Genomic DNA, 14,360 nt, shown 5'->3' with positions numbered 1-14,360 from the left:
CAACACCGGCCGACTCCCAGAATGCCACCAAGCCACTCCAATACGCACCCACGGACCTTTCTGCTGCCACGCCTGCAAGTTCTCCTGCATCCAGACCAGCCCCGCACCAGCACCCGCCAAGTCGAACTCCAGCAGCACCCACCTCAAGTGCATCCTGCTCAACACCCGCTCCATCCACAGACACGCCATCGAACTCTGGAACCTCCTAGACGCCACAGCCCCTGACGTTGCCTTCCTCACGGAGACCTGGATGAACGCCTCTTCAGCTCCCGACATCGCCATCGCTATCCCAGAGGGCTACAAGATCGTCCGGAGGGACCGAAACGCCAACCAGATGGGAGGAGGCATCGCCATCATCCACAGGAACACCATCCGTCTCACGACCAGCACCGACAACACCCTGACCAGCGCCGAACACCTGCATTTCCAGATCCACACCAACCCGAACACCACCCTCAGAGGCACCCTGATCTACCGACCCCCTGGACCACGCACGCAATTCAGCGAGGACATCGCCGACTTCGTCAGCCCGCATGCCCTCCCCTCCGCTGACTACATCCTCCTGGGAGACCTCAACTTCCATCTGGAGAACAACAACGACCATAACACCAGCACCCTGCTCGACAACCTCGCCAACCTGGGACTCAAGCAACTGGTGTCCACCCCCACCCACCTCGCCGGACACACACTCGACGCCGTCTTCTCGTCCAGCACAGACATCGACTTCAGCCACGCCACAGAGCTTCAATGGACGGACCACAGCTGCGTCCACTTCACCTTCAAGAGAACGACGACCCACCAACACCAGCAACAGACCGCCCGCAGAAGCTGGAACAAGATCACAGCAGACCAGCTCGCCACCTCCCTGAGCCAACACCCTCCTGCCAGCTCAGCGAACCCCAGCCAGGCCGCCGACAACCTCACGAAGTGGATCAGCAACTGCGCGGACGAACTCGCCCCGCTGAGGACCCCGCCTAGCAGACCCGGCAGCAAGAAGGCCCCATGGTTCACCGACGAACTCAAGAGCTCCAAGAAGAACTGCCGAGCCCTCGAGAAAGTCTGGAAAAGGGAACCGACACCGGACAACAGGACCTCCTACAAACTTGCCACCCGGAAACACCACCAGCTGATCCGCACCGCCAAGAAAACAGCATTCAAGGACCGGTTGGACAACAACGCACACAACTGCAAGGAACTCTTCAACATCGTGAAAGAGCTTTCCAACCCCAGCGCAGGTAACAACGACATCACCCCATCGCAAGACCTCTGCAACTCCCTCGCCTCATACTTCCACAACAAGATCACGGACATACACAGCAGTTTCAACAACCAACCAACGCACACCACGACCGACCAGCCACCCCCCCCCACCACCACCCTCCACGCCTGGACCCCGATCAGCACCGAAGACACCATCCGCACGATGAACTCCATCCACTCCGGATCACCGACCGACCCCTGCCCTCACCACGTCTTCAACAAGGCCGACGCTGTCATCGCACCCCACCTGCGAGACATCATCAACACCTCCTTCGACACCGCCATCTTCCCTGAAAGCTGGAAACACGCCGAACTCAGCGCTCTACTCAAGAAACCAACAGCGGACCCCACCGACCTCAAGAATTACCGCCCCATCTCGCTTCTCCAGTTTCCAGCCAAGGTCATCGAGAAGACCGTCAACAAGCAGATGGCCGCCTTCCTCGAGACGAACGGATCCCTCGACCCCTCACAGTCCGGCTTCCGAGCCAAACACAGCACCGAGACCGCCCTCATCGCCGCCACCGATGACATCCGAGCCCTGATGGACAATGGAGAAACAGCGGCCCTCATCCTCCTAGACCTCTCCGCGGCATTCGACACGGTCTGCCACCGCACCCTAGTACGGCGCCTCAGCAACATCGGAATCCAGGACAAGGCGCTGGAATGGATCATCTCCTTCCTCGACGGAAGAACACAGAGAGTCCGCCTACCACCGTACAAGTCAGAGGCCTCCGAAGTCATCTGCGGCGTCCCCCAAGGATCATCCCTGAGCCCCACCCTCTTCAACGTCTACATGAGCCCCCTCACGGCCATCGTACGCAAACACCACCTCAGCATAATCTCCTACGCCGACGACACCCAGCTGATCCTCTCCCTGACCAACGACCCCGCCGCCGCCAGAGCCAACCTGCACGAAGGATGAAAGAGGTAGCCGAGTGGATGACGACCAGCCGCCTGAAACTGAACTCGGACAAGACGGAGGTCCTCATCCTGGGCTCCTCACCCTCCGCCTGGGACGACTCCTGGTGGCCTCCCGCCCTGGGCACAGCACCCAAACCGACAGACCATGCACGAAACCTGGGCTTCATCCTGGACTCCTCCCTCTCCATGACCAGACAAGTCAACAGCGTCTCCTCGGCGTGCTTCAACATCCTACGCATGCTACGGAAGATCTTCTGGTGGATCCCCACAGAGACCAGGAAGACCGTCACCCAGGCCCTCGTCACCAGCCGACTGGACTACGGCAACGCCCTCTACGCCGGGACCACCGTCAAGCTCCAGAAGAGACTCCAGCGGATCCAAAACGCCTCAGCCAGACTCATCCTCGACATCCCACGATCCAGCCACATCTCCGGACATCTGAGAGACCTTCACTGGCTCCCCGTCAACAAGAGAATCACCTTCCGCCTCCTCACCCACGCACACAAAGCCCTACACGACCAAGGCCCGAGCTACCTCAACAGCCGAGTCAACTTCTACGCGCCCAAACGCCACCTCCGATCAGCCAACCACGCCCTCGCCGCCGTCCCCCGCATCCGAAGAACGACTACAGGAGGAAGGTCCTTCTCCTACCTGGCCGCCAAGACCTGGAACTCCCTCCCGTCCGACCTGCGCCTGACCCAAGACCACCTCTCCTTCAGGAAGAAGCTGAAGACCTGGCTGTTCGAGCAGTAGCGGCACCCCCCCCCCCCCCAGCGCCTTGAGACCCTACGGGTATGTAGCGCGCTTTACAAGTGTCACTGATTGATTGATTGATTGAATGCTCCAAAAGTCACCTGCACTATTTGTGGTGGTGTCTTATCAAGAGGAGATCCTAAAAAGAAATACTCTTTTAGTATCTTCACTATGATCAGACATGTTAGAGAAGTACATCCTGTGGCTTACGCTCGAGCTGCTAGAGAAAACCCTCCAGCAGCTCAGCCGAGCACATCCGCAGCAGCTCAGCCGAGCACATCATCGGCAGCTCAGCCGAGCACTTCATCTGCGGCGGCAGCTTCACCTGCTTCTGTTCCTCTGGATATACACCCTCTTTTCAAGAGGGTGCATATACGGTGCAATGCGTGCAATGCTCTTCTCTCTTATGGGGACACCAGCATTCCCCTAATAGAGAGCAAGATACAGCAGCACACATGCGGCACCCTATAATTTTTTTCATTTTTTTGTTCCTCTGTTCCTCAATTAACACAACAGCTCTTTTTAGAGCCACCTAACATCTAAACACTTAAATTTGATTTTTGATTCTATTTTTTTATGATTTTTTTTCCGCTGGGCACGCACCGTGCGTGCACCTCGCGACGGTGTGCGCACGGTGCGCCCACCCCGCGATTTTAAAAAAAATAAAAATGTTTTTTTCACCCTTCATGGTCCTTCAGGGACCCCCTGACAAAAGCTAGGGGGTCAGGAACTCTGTACCCTGCCCCCTTTTCAAGTTCTACACCTTTCTTTTTCACTGTCACACACAAAATGGCGGACAACACTTTCTGATTTCGACCGATTCGAATGTTGACTGACATCTAACCACCAATCAGAATTACGCTCGCGCACAGCACCGTGTGCGCACGGTGCGCGCATATAGATATTTATGTACTTTTAACTGCAATTTTCTCAGGAACTACTGAACAGATTGACACCATATATGCAAAAGGCACATCCCTGACCTGAGGACTACCTCTTTGCCAAATTTCAAGTAATTCTGTTCAGCCGTTCGGGCTGTACCTTCGACTAAAGGTCCTATGGGAAAATGCATAGGGAAAACGCGTTTTAGGACCCCCCTTTTTTCTCAACCCCCGCTTGACGAATCACCCCGAGACTTCCAGGGTAGGAGCTGAGCGGAGCGCCTCATTAGTTTTGAAAATTTTGCGAGGATCCGTCAACCGGCGCCAAAGTTATTCAAAATAGAATTTCCAGATTTCCTATGGAAACACGGTCCTAACTATAACTATCTACTGGCGACCGCCAGTAGATAATAGATATATATATATATATATATATATATACACATATATATGTGCATGACTTGGCTGAGTACGAAGTGGCTATTTCAGATTGTGAAATATTTTCAAAAAGGGCTGAATTGATTAATATTGTAACGTAATCACTATACGAAGGGCATGTTGTGCTGTCTTCATTGCAGAAAGTAGTGTTATCCTGCACATCAGCTTCCTGGCTGATGCCTGGCTGACGTTTGCAGAACTATAGCTAAAAGTGCCAAGATTTATTAAGATTGCATGCAGTGCAGAGCAGCATCCAAATTTGGGATGATGCATTGCACAAATGGCAAAATACAGTGCTGATGCAGACAGTCTTGCGCCATGCACAGTGTCAAACCATGGCTCAGAGGTTGCAATGTGCTATCCAGCGTATGGTTTGTACAGGACTCATACTCTTCCAGAACAAATTGCTATGCATAGACTACAGCAAAAAGACCACACAGACTATGCACTCCAGCACACATGTAATGTGTTAGTTTCTGGGGAAATCAAGGCATTCCACTTATTTGATCCTGCTTAAAATTTACGTTTCTTTTTGATGCAAAGTCAAGTAAGGCTAACTTAAGTGGTTGGGGTTTGTAACAAAACCTATGGGTGTTTGCCGTGATCCTCCGTTAGAAACATCTCCTTGATGCACCCCAGCACAAAATGGATTTGGCACAAAGAAAAAGGCTGCCTTTCCAGCACAAATTACCTTTTGTGCGGGAAAGTAAATCCATATTACTGCTTTACATCACTTTGTTTCATGCTAGTGCTGGCATAGATCATTAGTAGTTTGGGCCCTACTTCAGGCCGATAAAGCTATAAGAATAGCTTGGGCAGCAGGTAATAGTAATTTGTAATGTATATTGAATTATTAATTAACTGTTGTTATGGTCATCTCTAAATTAGCCAGACAGCTCCATCTTGTGACAGACTGTCACAAGCACTGGTGTTGCCAGTAAAACTTTGGTGCCAACACCAGAAACCCAACTGCATTGCTGTGGGTGGAAAGAGCAGGCACAGACCTAGTCTGTCCTGGAGTGCACATCAACGGTGCTCTCCTTTGAGAGCAGCTTCAGGACTGGACGCCGGGCAAGCTGGGAGGCTATGCCTGCCGGCAGTGGTGGGAAGGAGAGGAAGAGCACACAATGATGGAGGGCAGCAGGTAAGTTTTATTTTAATTTTTTTTGTCTTCTTTGTCCCCCGTTCTCCCCACCCTCCCCGCCTCTTTTGTAAAAAGAAATGTTGTCTCCATTGTCCCCATATCCCCCTCTACCCGGCCCCCTCTCCACCCGCCTCTTTTCTCCAATACGAGCTGTTCCTGAGTACTCCTCAGCAGTAAATCTGCTGCATCCTCTACCTGGCTACAGTTACTCATATTTTCGACTATGGACTATGACTTAAAATGTTTGTTTGGCTTCCTACCATTTGATAGTAGAATACTACCACTGAATGTCTCTTTCGTGAAGATCAACAAGGTTTATACCAACTAGTAAATTAAGATACCTGACACTCTTTGATTGGCTCCTTGGAACTGCTTATTGCTGACTCATTAACTCTGTACTTTAGACAGCGTCTGGCCTTTGTACTGTAGCTATATGTCTTTATGTATACATACAACTGACATGTTCTGAAATATTTTGGTTTTGGTAGCACAGTCCTCTCCATTCTACAGGGTCTGTAAAGCACTCCACCTACCAATATCCTAGTTATTGCAAACTTGATTGCAGGATTTAAGGTTAAGAACAGCACCAGAAATAATGTTTGCAGTCTCCTGTAGTGCATATGATGTATATTGAATCACTTGTGCACTGCTTGCATCACAGCAGAGGGATTATTACATATTTGTGCAATGGATATGCTGGTAAAATCGGCTGACATTTTCATCATTTATACCTCCGATCTCTATAAAATAGTATTGTGTACAGGCCATTGTCAAACCCATTGATATGATCTCAGGATATGGAGTCAATCATTCTACATCAGAAATCATGAGTGGAACCTTGACTACAAATCCTCTTAGCTTCAAAGTAAGCTTTGATAACTGCAGAATATTATAACCATTAACAGTAAGCCTGTAATATAGGTTAATCTGAACATTGTTACAAGGATATTCATCAACCTCCTACGAAACTGTGGGGAACTCATGGAGAATAGCTCCCGTCCTTCTTGGAAGTTTCTCCACTGCTACCAGGAACTCTCTGTCCTGGGTCAATTACCTGAACCTAACTCCCATGTATTGCTGTGGTTAAAGCCCAGGCCTCAGCCACTCTTGCTTTACATCTGGAAAAAAACTTGAGGTCGCAGGGTACTTTCAGATATGGACTATCAAAATGGTGTAGTACACTCCTGGAATGCTTGGAACTCAACATCAGGCCTGCAAACAATTGTGAATTGGATGCTTGACAGTGATGGAGCCTCATGAACAATTGCAAGCATTTGTTGATTTAGTATAGAGAGTTGCTAGACCCAATCCACTGTTGATTAATAATTTTTGCACATTCCACATGCCGTACTGGACCTTGAAGAAATTGTTAGAAATATACCTCATCCCATTGTTTGCTGTGATGTAAGCCCACTGCTGCAGAGTATCTCTCAATAGTTGTGTACTGCCCTTGTGTTTCTGACTTCTGAGGCATTATCTCAGAAATTGTAAAACAAAAAATTGTATTAGGTAGGCCTCCTGTGAAAAATTGAGTCATTGGTTAACTGAGGTGTGAGCCCTGGTCAAGAAACAACCACAATCCTTGTCAGGGTAAGGCATAAGAAAACTCCAAATCAACCTGTGCTCAACCCGCTGTTAGCTCGGCACATAGCTGTCAGGTTTAACTTAGAAGCAATGTTCAAAGTACAGTAACACAGTGAAAACACCACACAAAAACAATTTCACACCAAATTAGAAAAATAGAGCAAAAGCTAATAATATAACAAGACAAAAATAGGATATTTGGTTACGCTGAAGTGGGTCAAAATCACACTTTCTATGGAGTGCAGATCGACTACAGTCACCAGGTTAGGGCTGCTGCAGTTTGCCTTCTCAATGACATGCCAAGAGTACCTTTCACATTGAAGAGGGCCGCAAGGAGCAGAGAGAGTGGAGCAGGAGGATGTCTGCATTGTGCGCAAAGTCGTCCAGCATCATGGGCAAGTGTTGCTGGGGCTTTGTGTTGGCGGTCCCTGTGAGTGGTCGATGCCAGAGCGTGAAGAGTTAGGTTGACGGAGCTTCACAAGGAATTGCAGTGCGATCAGGGAGGTGTTGGTGCCAACAGGCCTGTTTGGGGTTGCGAAGAGCCCAAAAGCTTGCATTCAGCTCCCTTGACCCACACCAAGGATTCAGGACCTGAGGGGCATCACTTGGGGGTCAGAAACTCACTGCAGCTGGGTCCAGGTGCTGGTGCAGCATGTTGTGAAACCCTTTATGTCCTGGAGGCTCAGATCAGGAGGCCAGCAAACTAGCCCTTGGAGTCACTCTGGGATCCCTAGATTCAAGATTAAGCTGCAGGTCCAGTTCTTCCTCTCCAGGCAAGGGGCCAGCATAGCAACACAGAAGACCTTCTTCATGGTAGAGTATCCACAAGTCCAGAAGTGTACTGAAGAGTTGGTGTTTGTGGTCCAGTTGCTCCTTTGCAGTGGGAAGAAGCTTCTAAAGGCTTTCCTTTGAAGTGTGCAGGTGCCATGCCTTCCTGGCCATGGCTCCAGACTAGCTACAGGAGGGATGCAGTCCTTTGTGTGGAGACAGGACACAGACTATTCAAATGTAAGTGGGGCTGGGCCTCCCTACCATTCAGCCTGTGATGACCCATCCAGTCACATCTATGCTCCCCATTGTGAGTGGCTGTCTAGGATAAATCCAAAAAACCCAACTGTCAGCTACACCGATTTATGTCCCAGAGACAGACTGCAGGAACCAAATGGTTATGGCAAAAACAAACTTTCTAAAAGTAGCGTTTTCAGAATTGTAATTTAAAATCAGACTGCACCTTATGTTAAGATTTTAAATTGTGTTGCCAGAGACACCAAACATGAAAGGGTTACCTGTTCCCATTTGAAAATTATACTTATAAAATGGAATAAGGTACTTCTCATCCTATGGCAGAGGAAGAACTTGCATTAGTAAAAATGAATTTAAGTAGTCCATGTCACTACCAAGACATGTAAAGCTTAACAGTACATTCCCAACTTTTTAAATACAATATACCCTGCCCTTGGGGTAGTCCAGGGCCTACCTTAGGAGTGACTTATATGTATTGAAAAGGGAGGTTTGGACCTGGCAAAAAGTTTATTTTGCCAGGTCGAAATGGCATAAACTACACACACACAGACTGCAATGGCAGGCCTAAGACATGTTTAAAGTGTTTCTTAAGTGGGTGGCACAATCAGTGCTGAAGGCCCTCTAGAAGCATTTAATTTACAAGCCCTAGGCACACGTAGTGCCACTTTACTAGGGTCTTGCAAGTAAATTAAATATGCCAATTAGTGATGAGCCAATATTACCATGATTTTAGGTAGTGGGTACATGGACTTTAGCACTGGTTAGCTGTGGTAAAGTGAGCAGAGTCCTAAGGCCAGAAAAAACGAAGTAAGTAAAAACAGGAGGTCTGAAAGTAAAATGTTAGAAGGAAAACCACGCCAAGGATGCCAGGTCTAACACCTCCTTTTTTGTGTGGTTCTCTATAGCTCACAAAATTATTCATTGAAAAAAAGTTCTATGGAGTCACTTTTTGCTTAATGTTACAGAGAAAAGAGCATTTTTGCTACTCCAAGAAGAATAAGTATTTGAGATATTCAAAAATACTTTTATAATTCCTTAGTCCAAGCCACTCAGTCTAGGTCTGGTTGACTCTCTTTGCAGAGAAATGTAATCAAAATGTACTAAATTAAAAAACTGGATCTATACTAAGGGCCTGATTATGATGTCCGCTCGACATCTAGGGCAGTGGTCCGACTACAAGATTATGATACAGACAGTCGGAGGTCAGCAGGCAGGAGAAAGACTTCCACCTCCGATAGTCTCAAGAAGCTCGTTGGGGCAGTGGTCGGGCATAATCCCTACAATTGAGGCGGCACCCGTAGAGGCACTGCAGTAGAGATTAGGATGTCTGTTCCCAACAGCCTTTTTATGGCGGTCTGACTGCCATGGAAAAGATGTCAGAAAGGTACTTTGGGGGCCTCTAGCAGGGCCCCCGTAGGTCTCTGCTATGTGGCCTGGGGGGCACATGTGTTGCCCCCAAAAACATCTATGCACCCTATGCCAGCTAGGGTGCCTGGCACAGAGTGCATGGATGTTTAAAAGCATCCCTTTTTCAATTGCGACTTGTGCTGCAGCCCTTTTTTGCCACAATAGAAAAGGAATGTTTCCAACTGCCTACACGGTGGTCGCATCATAATCTGGCAGGTGGGACCTCCAACTACTTGTCGGGTGGTCCCACTCCCGTTGTGACCACTATCGTAATACGGACCTACGGTTCCTCTAGATTGATATTTAAATATTCTCTAATGAAGAATTCTCAATGTTCTCATTATTTGTAAATTTTACCACAGATTAATTTAATATTAACATTTATTCAGAACTTGGATGTATAATGCATTATATATTTTGAATGCGGCTTCTTATAATTGTATTATTTATATAGATTTTTCTAAAAGATATTATATTTTTAGAGTACGGATATTTAACAACTAACTCTAAATCATTGTTACATGAGGTTTCTACAGCCAATGTTTGGTTTGAATATGAAGTTAACATAAAATGTATCTTTTAAAAAAAAAAATATTATGGTGTTCATAATTAACTGGAAAAATGCTTGCTAATGATTTAAATGTATAATAAAGACATACAGTTGTAACTTATTTGTTTGAGGAAGATGGAAGATTATCATTACAAACTCTTACGTTTGCAAATGTTTTGTTCATTTCTATAAAAATGTATACACATCTGAACTTAATCCTTTCATATATATTTGTGATGAAATTGATTTATACTCTTGGGAGATGATTCATCTATAAATTAGATATCTAAAGATATTACGACTCTAAAAAAATGGAAGCCTTAAGGATAGTTTTTTAATTGAAGTATATTTACATTTCTGTAAAATGCTAATACCTAACTTGGTTGGGTTTTATAAATATTTATTTTTTATGGAGGAATCTCTAGATAATTTATTTTAGAAGATATAATGAGTCTTATTCTTGAAATGGTATGGATCTCACTTCAACTGAAAACCATAGGCCTCTCCTTTCATTATTTCTTACTGTAAAATGATGGCAAACATACCAGCGTTGACATTAAAAACTTTGCATGTAAGTGAAATGGTTGGAAACAAGCATGATATGTTTAAGCAATATTATCCTTTAATAGCAGCAGGATATTTTGATATATATTAAATAACTATTACAATATTAAATTAATAATGGAGTACCATTACTTCATATTATATGAGGTATTTAAAGCATAATGGAACAAATAATTCACATATTTTCTTGAAAAGACAAATTAGACAATGTAGAGCTTTATCACTTTTCCTTGTTTATTTTTTGTAAGGATTTCTTGCAAAGGTTAAACACCATTTGAATACTAACGGATTCTACTGTAGTGAAAACTACAATCTCTGATTGTGTGTGATCATATACTTTGTGTTAAGTAACCCTGAAACAACGATATCTGCTTTTTTCGGGAGGTTAATCATTTTTCTGAAGTACCAAGCGAATTACTACACACTAAAAGCTCTATTCGCATACTGTATTTTGTAGCATGTAAAGTATAATTACTTACTACCAATTACAATTCACAAACTTATAACCTGAGTCCTCTGCTGTGTATGTCTTTTCTGTGCAATCTCCACACATGTACGTATACTACTTTGCAGTGAATGTGAGCACAACCAGACATTGGTGGAAAAATGGTATATATTTAATCAAGCATGGGTGGGGTTTATGGGCATTTAATTAAGGAGGGTTTTGGGATGAGTATACTAATATAAAACCACACAAGCAAAGGAATAAGACTATGGAATTCACAAAATACAATCCTAAAGTTACATCTTAATATATTAAATAAAGGGTGGAGAAATCAATGTTGTTTCCTGACTCCAGACACAAATGCAGGTCAAAACATTCATATAGAATGCATGCCACAACAGATAAAGGCCACCAGACAATGACATCATTAATCAAAGATAATTACACTAAACCGAAGAAAATGTAACTCTTTGCTCCTACGGTGTCTGCACCATATTGCACAGCTTAGGCCTAGACATTTTTTTCTCCAATCACCTAAAGTAATGCTAAACATTAAGCAAAATGAGCATTAGCTGACACACAGTGTCACTATTTGCAGTGTTGTGACTTCATGTGTGGGGGTGCAGTTATTTTACCAGTATTAGACAGACATTTTTTGTATCAGCAATGTTGTGTTTACATTTATGTTCCTGTCTTCTATTTTAATAGGCTTGAATAAGAGAAAGCCCAATAATTAAAATTAGGTCATAATCCTTCTATCACCACTTTTAGTAAAAACCAAAACTGTCTTGTGAGGTAGGAGCCATAACTATTACCAGATACCCCACTTTTTCTTTCAATTTGTAACCTTGTATGAAAGAGGCTCAATCATATACAATAGTTATGTACTCCCTGCAATATTAATATTTTAGTGTTTCCTTACAACCGTTGGCATCGCAGAAAAATACATCACCACACAGAGAACAAAAACTCAAAAAGTGTTCACGATGAGCCCACCATGCACCATTGAGGTGCTTATGAAGCAGGCTCCCACGCTGAAGCATGCCACGTGGAGTGGTTGATGGATACCCTATTTTTTAAACACTAACCCAGTAGGTAGCGTAAATAATGCTAAAATATCAAAGATGAACGAAGGTCGTAATTTTCGTCATCAGTGAGCAGAGGAACCTTGGTGATTGTAAAAACGCTGCAGTCTACGCCTTACAGCAGAGCCCTCCCAGTCTTATATTGGAAATTTTTCATGTAAACTGCCTTTTAGAAACTGGTCTCTCCTCAAATGATGTTGTTCTAGACAGAAATGTCATTCCATTATTAAGTATAAATTGAAGGAGAGAATCATTAATGATAAGTTGTTTTGTCTATGTTTAGAGTCAAGGGATTAATGTGGAGTAATCACATTGTTAAATATATTTATTCTTTTTTGCTGGTACAAGATTCTTTTAGGTTTCCTGATTCGATATTTACTATTAACCACCCTCTGGAACCTTTGCCTAATTATCTGGTTTCCAAGAAAAAAAACATTTTTCACTCTATTAACATGGTTCCCAAACCTTCACATTTTGAGAAATCCCCATAAATCACTGGAGGCTCAAATGGCACATAATTGGAGAGAGATATGGAAATATGTTGTTATCTTCAAATGTAGAATGGTAGAGGTGGAGGTTCCAAGCTGTTTGTACCACCCAAACTCTCATATTTCTATATAAAATAGGTAGTTATTAACTACACATTCTTAACAGAAGATGAAAGTCTACTAATGATAGTTGCTGGTGATGCAATTCTTTGCATGTTCCACTATTACATATCCTCTTTTTTGCCCGTACATTTCTGTACTATGGTCTCTTTAAAAATTAAGGGGTCGATTACGATGCCGTTTGGAAAGGCTCCGAATCGGATTCGGGTTTGCCAAATAAAATTCAGAAGCCTTGATTCCGACTGATTTGAAAACCTTTAGGAACGACCAATTACGATGTTCGGACTTTCCAAATTGGTTCAGAGTCCAAACCAGATGGCATTCAGAAATTCTGAATCGTTCAGAGCTGAATCATGTGTTTCTAGGGGTCACGTTTCCGAATGACTCAGAAGCTTTCTGACCAAGTGTTTACAATGTCAGATTCAGAAGGCCTTTCCGAATCAGTTGTTCCGGCTCAGATCAGCTGTCGGAATCTGACTTTGGGGGCTTATAGCAGGCCCCCTTTCACCCAGGGCCTACCGAATGGGGCCCGTGGGGGTAGCCAAAGGACCCCCCTTTCCAACCATGCACAGTGTGGCAGGCACCAAGGGAGGCCCGCCACAGGGTGCACGATTTTCCCCAGCCACCTATTTCTTCAATGGGAGCCTGTGTATTTGGTCGGAACACCAATGGGAGTCCGACCAAATCGTATCCGGAAGCATCCGGATGCATTGTAATCAGTCGGTCGGACTCCACGGATCTGAGTCGGTCAGAAACCATTCCTAGACCGATTCAGTCGGAATGCTGTCCGACCTGCATCGTAATCGACCCCTAATTACATTTTCATTACAAATTTTTCTCTTTAATTTAAAAATATTTTTAGAAGGTTTTTAAATAATGTGGATGTGTATGCCTAGGTAATGGAAACCTATTGCTTTGTTATTGACATTTTTTTAACAGACTGCGTTTGATTGGGATGATAAAACTGCGTAGCATGGAACATGTTACAATGATGTGTTGAATGGGAAAAGAAATTCACATTTATGTCTAGCTATAAAAAAGGGAGGTATTTTGATGTTACTTGACATTACACATATCTACAACATCTAAAGGCTATTCATTACCTAGTGAAAGAAATTTGGGAAGTTATTAAGCTTCAAAAAGGAGGAGGAACCAAGAGCTTTTTAGTGAGGTCCTGCACCGTGTGTGAGGGCATTATATAGAGACTAATCGCTCTCCCCCCCTCCCTCCCAGAGGAACTGCACCCCTTGGTTTTGTTCGAAGTTATTAAGCTACCTTGAATATTCTTGTCCTTGATCATTGTCCATATGTTGTTTTGTATGAACACCCCTGTTCCTCCCCTTTTTTATACATTGTTAAATGTTTCATTTTTCACCACGGATGTATTACACTAATGTACATTTTATGTATATGAATATTCCAAATTATAACTACTTTGATATTTATTTATTTATTTGCATATGCATCAGTAATATTGTCTTCCTGTGCCGTTTATTTATGTATTATTATTATGAAGATATTAAATAACTATTTTCTAGAAGAACTTTGAGCATTGGCTGTGACAATTCATGGAACCCAGTCCAGAATACTGTAACACCTTCTACTTTACTTGCCATTTTGAGGGTTCTCTGTATCCACATATGCAGTGAACAGTAAAGAATGCTACATCAGTCAAAGGTTTGTGTATCTTTCTTGAG

At 44.4% G+C, this 14,360-nt stretch overlaps 1 protein-coding gene across 3 annotated transcripts in view; it reads right to left on the bottom strand.

Moving 5' to 3' along the window:
- Nucleotides 1–14,360, bottom strand: part of KCNC2 (potassium voltage-gated channel subfamily C member 2) — a 658,994-nt gene that overhangs the window by 47,416 nt on the left and 597,218 nt on the right. The gene's annotated exons all lie outside the window — the stretch shown is intronic.

The sequence above is a fragment of the Triturus cristatus genome, chromosome 4_1 (assembly GCF_964204655.1).
Source record: "Triturus cristatus chromosome 4_1, aTriCri1.1, whole genome shotgun sequence".
In the NCBI taxonomy this organism is placed as follows: Eukaryota; Metazoa; Chordata; class Amphibia; order Caudata; family Salamandridae; genus Triturus; species Triturus cristatus.
The sequence above is the reverse complement of the archived record's forward strand: the minus strand, read 5'-3'. Positions and strand labels throughout refer to the sequence as shown.